Source organism: Mytilus californianus, unplaced genomic scaffold, assembly GCF_021869535.1.
Source record: "Mytilus californianus isolate M0D057914Y unplaced genomic scaffold, xbMytCali1.0.p SCAF_13, whole genome shotgun sequence".
In the NCBI taxonomy this organism is placed as follows: domain Eukaryota; kingdom Metazoa; phylum Mollusca; class Bivalvia; order Mytilida; family Mytilidae; genus Mytilus; species Mytilus californianus.
The window spans coordinates 21999742-22009378 of record NW_026262615.1 but is presented as its reverse complement, the minus strand read 5'-3'; positions in this window follow the sequence as shown (position 1 = coordinate 22009378).

The window sequence follows — 9637 nt, the reverse complement described above, 5'->3', positions numbered from 1 at the left end:
TTGACATAGTTTTTTTGTTTATTGCTACTAAAAAATGACCTAAAAGAGTTTGAACATATATATTCACATTCTGACTTTTTAAATGCCCATTTAATTAGGTGTGTGAATGTTTTCTTAATGAGAATGTGAGGCAATGTGGTATATAGGGTAGAAAAATCAAACTTTGAACAGATTCAAAATCACCAATATATGCATGTAATTTATCAAGTACTTCCAATGTCTACCGAATCGAATCGTTATTGTTATCTGCGTCGTAGCATTTTTCTAAATCGAATTGAACAGTGCTAAAAATTTGAACAGAAATCTAAGTTCCAATCCGACTTTGTCTGATAAAATCATACTGTGATTTGCCCTTGACCTGAAAAGAACTTTTTATCAAGTTTGAATGATTGCCATGTATAGATTACTGAATATAGTTGTAACAGGTATGTTTACAACTTTATTATTTTATTTAGTTTTAATACATCATCAACAATAGTTCAAGAGACACAGCCTCATATAAGTATGATCAGAATAAAGCATGGCTGTGTATTTGATGTATAATTAGTGGCGTAACGACGATTTACAAACCGGACATCAAAGTCGGGAAATTTGATTTTGAAACATGCTACAATTCAATACTAGAGCTATATTGGTCTTCCGGAATTTTATACACTATGTTGAAGAATTCGCCGGTTGAGAATCTAATGAACAATGGGTAATTTCATTGTTCGTACCCTAAATTAATAATAATGTCAGGCCATTGGATGAATTTCAATTGTTTTGGTTGTTGTTAGCCAATCACAGTGCTATTAAAAAATATCAACCAGAATACATTAAATCATGAAACGGCTAATTGCTCCTGTATTATTATTTTATTATTCACATACCATAAAGAAAAAATTTACTCAGTTTAATCTGTTGTCATTTTTGCCCATGCAGGCATGCCATTGTACCCCAACAATGCAAACATTGTTGAGACGTGTCTTCATGTAGGCATTATAAACCTGTAATTCATTTTTGTCGTCTCTCATACTGGTAAGTGTTTTGTCATAAATCAGGCCGTTGTTTTTTCTCGTTTGAATAGTTTCACATGTTATCCTGTCGGGGCCTTTTATAGCCGACTATACGCTTTGGGTTTTGAACATTATCGTAGGCCGTACGTTAACAATCACGTCATTTGGACTCTGGTAGGTAACTGTCTCATATACAGATCTCCTTATTCTTATGTTACGTTTTCAAATTTCTTTTTATTTTAGCATGTTTATGCGGATTGGTATTTAATCAATGTCAGAACCACTGGGTATATCATGGACATTCATGTTTTTACTTCAGTTCATATACAACGGATTGGTATTAGGCATCGGTAAGTAAAAACGTTATTGCTAAAGAGTACTTTGAGATATCCAAAAGATAAGTGTATTTTTCAGGGTGATGGTCTCAATATTCATGAGTTTCATAAATTTTTATTTGATGTCCAGCATATATCGATGGTACATGTAATTAGGCGTCCAAATAAAAAAGACCAAAAGATGTAAAGCAAATTCAAATCAAATGGAGGAAACATACACAAAATAGATGAAAAATAAAGCAAGGGAAAAACAAAACCATGCGTATTTTTCGCATCATCAACACATTTATATCATGCATCATAAGTGAATAATGACGCATGCAAATCAGGCCACCGTTTCACAAAGCCTTCTTAACTAATGATCATCGTATCATTTTACGATCCGTTTACGTGTAGTTCTACGTTCCCGTTACGTGTGTTTCACAAAGGCATCGTAAAGGACTACTAAGTTGATCGCAAGTTTCGCACTGTGTATCATCGTAAATGTATCGTAAAACGGGACTCTGTAAACAGGAGGTGTGAATCGTAGTTTATTTACGGAATATGGCACACTCTTCTTTCACAGATCGATGAGTCGAGCATGCTGATGAGAGCGGACGTGAAAATGTGAGAGAATCCTTTAACATCATTGAAATTGTTTTGCCAAATTGGTTTCATGGATAAATATTGTTATCCTTACATCTTATATTTTATGTTTTGGATCATATTTTTTTTTTAGGAAAGTTTCTGCAGATATTTTTCGGTTTGTTTTAGACATGTGGTTAGATGGAATCCATTAGTAGTTTCCATGTGGGAAACTTTCAGACCAATCTATTTGATGTCTGAGGGTTTTAACTGTTGTTCCCCTAATGGATCGGTAGTTTCTTTCCAAGATGCTGTATCATAGGATTTTCGGCTTTCCCTACCAGGAATACAGCTGGGCATTTAGCAGTATCGGTTTGTAATCCAAGTATGTCCTTTCCGGTTTCTCGTTTGTTGCCTTGTCACTTGTGCGGCATCCGGGGTGACCTTATCCTTTATTTTGTATATTATTGTTTTTATATTTTGAATTTTTATATTTTTGAGGACGAGCGAATCAGGTGAGTGAGTGTGTCAGTATGTTTTTCATTTGTAGACGAAACACAAGCCTTGTATCTTTGATGGGTTACTTCCTTTGATATTCAATAATACTTTTTTTTTTGTATCGGAAATTTGAAATAATAGGAGAGTGACGAGACGTGTTTATATCATTGCAAAGGATTAAACGAATTTTTTAACAATTATTTGATAATGTCTAAAGTTATTATAGTACTGCAATTTTAGGGGAAATATGATTGATTGATTGCTGTTTTCTGAACGTACAGTGGCAAATATTTCATGCAGATTTATGACCAAGAGAAGAAATGTCAAACAAGAAATACGAAGTTGCATGCGTTGTCGTTGAAAAAGAATTAAAAAACATTTCCAATAAAAGTACACAAAACCAGTGTATATAATGTGCGAATCCTGAAATACAATTTTCACTGTATCCGTTATGAATTTCTAATGTAGAATGATAAATAAACAAACCACAAATTCATGATTTTTTAATAGAATAAGAAATAAGATATAATGTGTACTGTTTTTATAAATTCATGATATAGGTATGAGATGCGGTCGGGTTTTCATCGCGCTTACAGCCATCCAGGTGTAAAATTGATACACAAATAGATAAATATTAAGAATAGTTCACGAACAGAGCGTGCAAGAGATTTAAAAGCAGCAGTTAAGTTTCATTTGCAGAAAAATGTTCCTTTTAACATAATTAATAATGTTGTATAACTTAAAACAGGTTTTATACCTTGATCTTTTCCTCAATATTGACACAGATGGACGACTTCACACGAAAATCAATGATAAACGGGACGATTTCAACTTCCCAATTATCAATTTCCCATTTCTCAGCAGTAACATACCCTCTGTCCCTTCGTATGGTGTTTACATATCTCAATTGATACGTTATTCTCGTGCTTGTTCACACTATACAGACTTCATATACAGGAGTGTGCTCCTTACGCAGAAACTGCTCCAACAAATTTAAGAGGACAGATTAAAAATGACACTCCGTAAATTTTACAGACACCATCACGAATTGGTTGGTCCATACGATGTGTCTTTGTCTAAACTAACTAAGGACATTTTTACCACGTGTTAGATTGTGGTTTGTCATTACGTCGTCTGATCTTTTAATTACCGAACGTGACTTATTCCCGATTGTAACTGTTTTGCTATGTGTAAAACCGCATTGCTATAAGACGTGTCACGGTACTATTCTATTCCAAATTCATGTATTTAATTTTGATGTTATATTTGTTATTCTCGTCGGATTTTGTCAAATGTCTTAACGTCTTTTCTGTTAGCGGTATACTACTGTTGCCTTTATTTGTTATTCAGCTTGTTGATATTGAATTAAAATCCACTATGTTGTTTTCATTATGCAATTCATGTTTACTGTCGAATAATGATACTAAACTTTCATTTTCACTGTAGGGGCGATTCATTTCTATTGCACATGCAATGCATTTTCACGGAAGGAAATTAATTAATTTTCATCACATAACGTCTTAATTCAGCCGACTCTCTAACAAAATTTATGAAGTCAGACGGATTGATTATATGTGACCCGCCACGACATTTCCAGGCTTATGGAGTTGATGATTATTACTTTTATCAAGTTAAAACATTGTTACACGAACTCGTTTAGTTTGAAAATTGAACGTTTGTCTACTTTCGGTTTTGTTTTGTTTATGCATTGATATGGAAATTTATAATAGTTAGAATCAGAAACGGACAGGTTGTGGTTAGCAAACCCGGATATATTCCGATCGATATTGGTAAAAATAAGGGCCGTCATTCAAACGTTTTAGCAATAAGGGTTAGGTATTCTATAAACACTCATAGGAATAAGATATTTGGTATCGTCCAAAGTAAATGCTATGGTCCAAAACCTAGTATAAAACCTGATGTGCTGTCAGAATAAGGGTCGCTTAATGGATAGTCCAGACGTCTCAAAGAAGCATAAAGGTAATTATATAATTATTTACACTTTATAAAAGATTAAATAGATTCCGAATAAGAATCTATCTGCGTACCTGAATAAGTTTGCAGGGATATTAAAAGTTGTACCCACGCACCGGGTAATAGGTGCATAGGCGACTGTGCGGTAATAGTGCACGGGTAAATACGTGCATTGGTTAAGCAGTGCACAGGCGGATCAGGTCAGATAGTGCACAGGCGGAACAAGTCAGATAGTGCACAGGATAGCAGTGCACAGGATAGTAGTGCATAGGTAGAATACAGCAAAGTTTTGGATAGTGCATAGGTTAGCACTGCTTGCTACTAGACACATAAGGTCTGTGCAACACATTGCTGGTTAATGACAGAGGCCAAATTAACAAGTTAAAGATCGATATCTAAGAGACGGTGTATCTTCCAATATCCAGGGGTAACTTCTGGTACGATACCCATAAGTCACTACACCGAGAACGTGACATAATTTTGGTGGCAGCGTTTGGATATTGGTAAGTGCATCGATAATTGAATAAATATGGATGATTAACAACAGCATATAAGTACGCTAGAGGAAGATGTTAAGCAAAGTAGGGAGAAATTGAGACAAACTCAAAACCCTTGGCTTTTGACACCACCACACTCTACCCCAAAAGAGCAACCTAGAAACCTGACGGATTCTGGTATTGTTCAGACGAGGCGCACGGATTTCGGCAATGTCACAGAGCGCACAGTCCAAACACAGCTTCAACGAGCATTGTTTGGACCTTACATAAGTGAGCAAGGCCCGGGAGTCCGTCCTAAGCAAGTGCAATACAACACAACTAGCGCCGCACCCTGTACCAGTAGCGGAGGTTCAGTGGAGATTTCTCCTATCTTAAGATGTAACCAAAGGAATGCAAGACAGGTTGTCAATTACCAGGAAAAGTACACACGCCAGGAAAGAATACAAGGAGAGAAATCAAACTGGCCAATTATGATGGGTCTGGCGAATGGGTTGATTTTAAATCGCACTTTGATGCATGTGCTATCATCAATATTTGGAATGAATATGAAAAGGGGCTTTATCTTGCCCCGCTGCCCTTCGAGGGCACGCACAGAGTGTATTCAGCGATTTACTAACTGACAAGAAAATGGATTATGAGACCTTAGTGAAATCATTAGAAGAGCAATTTTTGCTCCTCCAAATCAGAACGAACTATACAGAGTTCAGTTGAAGGAGAGACGCCAGCGCGCAAGTGAAACCTTGCCAGAACTAGGACAAACTATACGGCGATTAGTAAACAGAGCATACCCACTAGCACCCATTGAAGTCAAAGAAACATTATCAAAGGATTATTTCTTAGATGCATTGCACGATAATGAGATGAGGATAAAAACTAAACAACCCAGACCGCAAAACTTAAACCAAGCAATCTGTTTAGCTGTCGAACTTGATGCGTTCTACAAATCAGGGAAAAGACAAGATTTTGTAAAACCTCAAATGCGGGCTACGAATGTAGATACTAGTACACAAGTGGTATCTTCTAAGGACGATAAATTCACAGAAATGATGGACTTGTTTTCTAAGCAATTATAATCACTCCGAACGGAGTTAAATGAATTCAAAAAGAGTGGACAAAGGAACTCTGCCGCTTCGGAATGGAAAAGAAATCAGCAATGTTACAACTGCGGTAAATATGGACATTCTAAGCGAGAATGTAGGCTTCGAAAGCAAGGCGGTAATGGCAACGTTCAATATAGGAACTCTGAGAATGGCTCCGGAAGGCCAGTACATTCTAAATCAAGAAGACAGCGGAGAAAACAAATCAAATTGAATGTCCAAAATACCTCTACGAAAGAAGCATGGGCAGATATAGACGTTGCTATAGGAAATATAAAGGCAAGTTTTCTGGTAGACACAGCCACTGTCACTCTTATATCAAATAAACTATTCAATAGTTTGAGAAAGGAAGAGATGCCAAAGCTCAATCAAGTGGTTCAAACTATTATGTCAGCAAACGGAACTGAATTAAAAGTTGCGGGAAAAGGAGAATTTCACATCGAGATTGATCAAAACGTATATTTATCAAAGGCAGTAGTAGCGGATCTTGCTATAGAGGGTATAATTGGTTTAGATTTTCTCAAGAAAAATAAATGTCTGATTAATTTGCTATAATCAGGTGATACCACTGAACTTCACTGGACAGCTTGGTTGTTATAGAGTGTCAGTAGTTGAAGATACATGCATACATCCAGGTACAGGAGCTTTGGTCCGAGGTCACATTAACGAATATCCGTCAACAAAGAATGAAGTAGGCTTAGGAATCATTGAACCCTGTGACAAATTCATAGCAAAGGACAGCGCCTTGATGGCAAGAACTTTAGTTAAAGCCTCAGAAACCGTACCACTGCGCTTTATGAATGTATCGAATGTAGTGAGGATAATTCGAGCTGGGACAATTGTAGGAAATATAAGCCCTGTCAAGGACGTGATAAGCGACGACAAAAATATTACTGTTATACAAAAGGATCATGACCTAAGAATTGAGTCACAATAATTACTGAGTAACTGCAGCGGAAATCTTAGGCAGGAGCAAAAACGAGGAGTTGAAAATCTTCTTAATGAATACAAAGATCTTTTTGCAGCATTCGACAGGGACTTAGGTAGAACTAACTTGGTGCGCCACACATTAAATACAGGAAATAATGCACCAGTAAAACAACCGACTCGCCGCAGACCTATATATATGCGAGAGGAAGTCGATAGGCATATTGATGATATGCGGGAACGCGAAGTAATTGAGCCAGCCGACGGTCCCTGGTCGTCTGGGATAGTACTGGTAAAGAAAAAGGATTGTACTACGCGCTTTTGCGTTGATTATCGCAAGGTTAACGATTTAACAGTAAAAGACGCATATCCACTACCCCGCGTCGACGACTCATTGGAGCAATTGTCCGGAAAGAAATGGTTCTCTACTTTAGACCTGTGTTCGGGATACTGGCAGGTGGAAATGGAAGAGAAAGATCGCCCAAAAACTGCATTTGCCACCCGACGGGGACTGTTTCAATTTCGACAGATGCCATTCGGTCTGGCCTGCGCACCAGCAACCTTCGAAAGATTGATGGAAAGGGTATAGGCGGGACTACAGTGATGTATATGTCTAGTCTATCTGGACTATATAATTGTAGTTGGGAAGTCTTTTGAGGAGATGCTCAAGAATCTTCGATTGGTTTTTGATCGGCTGAAGGGGGCTGGCTTAAAGCTTAAGCCCAAAAAGTGCACACTATTTGCAAAGAAAGTTAACTTTCTTGGACATGTCGTCACCGCAGAAGGGGTAGCCACGGATCCAGAAAAGATAAAGAGCATCAAAGGTTTGCCCATTCTAGTTGATGCAAGCGAATTACGTTCATTCTTGGGTCTTTGTGGTTATTACCGGAGGTACATAGAAAATGTTGCAAAAATCTCTAAATGTCTCCATCAACTAACCGAAAAAGGACGGAAGTTCTTATGGATAGAATAATGTCAGGAAGCTTTCGAAGCCTTGAAAGGAAAGCTAACTAAAGCACCCATTCTCGTTCATCCAGACCTATCTAGACCCTTTATCCTAGATACTGACGCGAGTAATAACGCTATCGGAGCTGTGCTATCACAGGAAATTGATGGTAAAGAGAGAGTCATTGCTTTTGGAAGCAGAACCCTATCAAAAACAGAACGGAAATATTGTGTCACCAGAAAAGAACTTTTATCAGTGGTACACTTTGTCAAAACTTTTCGTCATTTCTGTATGGCCGAACATTCATCGTTCGAACCGACCACAGCTCATTGCAATGGTTGTTAAACTTCAAAAACGCAGAGGGACAATTAGTAAGATGGCTTGAGGTGTTGAGTACGTATGACATGAAAATAAAACACAGACCAGGAAGTCAGCACCGAAACGCAGATGCGTTTAGTAGGATACCTTGTAGACAGTGTGGATATAGCTCGGAATGGAGGGCACAACAACTTGTACTTACAGTGTCATCAAAGCCCGATGAATGTGAAGGAGACACGAAGGACGACACAGAAATATCACTCAAACATCTTCAAGACAATGACAAAAATTTGCAAATTGTAAGACAGTGGGTACAAGATGGACACAAGCCTTACCTCAAAAACCTAGGCGAGTACAATTTTGTTCTTAAAAGCTTATGGTCGCAGTTTGATGACCTGAAGATTCAGGATGGAGTTCTTTCGAATTGCACAAAGATAGCAACAAATGTAGAGTGATAGTATCCCTCACAGAAAGACGTCGAATACTTAAGCAGTGTCACGATAACAAGACGTCAGGCCACCTTGGCATCAAGAAAACACTATCTAGAATCAATGATAGATTCTATTGGCCTGGTTTACGACAGGACGTAGTAGCATATATAGCCGGATGTGAAGTCTGTGCTAAAAGAAAAGGTCCAAATAAACGACAAAGGGCTCCTATGCAGCTGCAGAAATCGGGTTACCCAATGCAAAGGAATGCAATGGATATATTGGGAGAACTACCCGAAACTGAGAGAGGACAAAAGTATATCCTAGGCATAAGCGATTATTACAGCAAATGGACTGAAAGCTTTCCAATGCCTAACATGCTTGCGTCAACTATAGCCAATATATTAGTAACAGAGGTTATTACGCGTTTTGGCGTGCCTACTGTAGTTCACTCTGACCAAGGAGCGCAGTTTGAGAGCGAATTATTTCAGGAAATGTGTCAGTTATTATAGATAGACAAGACTAGAACCACGCCCTATCATCCGCAGTGTGACGGAATGGTAGAGAAATTTAATGGCACATTGGCAAAAATGTTGACTGCTTATGTTGATGAACACCATTCCAATTGGGATTGCTTACTGCCCTACGTTATGATGACATATAGACCAGCTCAACATGAGACCACAGGATGTACGCCTAATCGCATGATGTTAGGTCGCGAAGTTGTTACACCTGTGGACCTTATGTACGAGGTACCTGATTATTTTAAGAAAATTCCACAAAACAAATGGGCGTGGGAACTTCAAGAACGAATGGAAGAAGCTCACCACTTTGTTAGAAAACATGTAGGACAGGAAATGTTGCGTCAGAAAAAGTATTAAGACAAATAGTTAAACTGGAGCAAGTTTAGGACAGACGACCAAGTATATGTATTCTTTCCAATTTGAAAAGCTCGCCATTCTCCAAAATTCACATCACCCTGGCGTGGTCCTTTTCGAGTACCCAAAGAATACTCGGATGTTAACTATCTCATTAACTGTGGTAGGCGTGGTCGACCA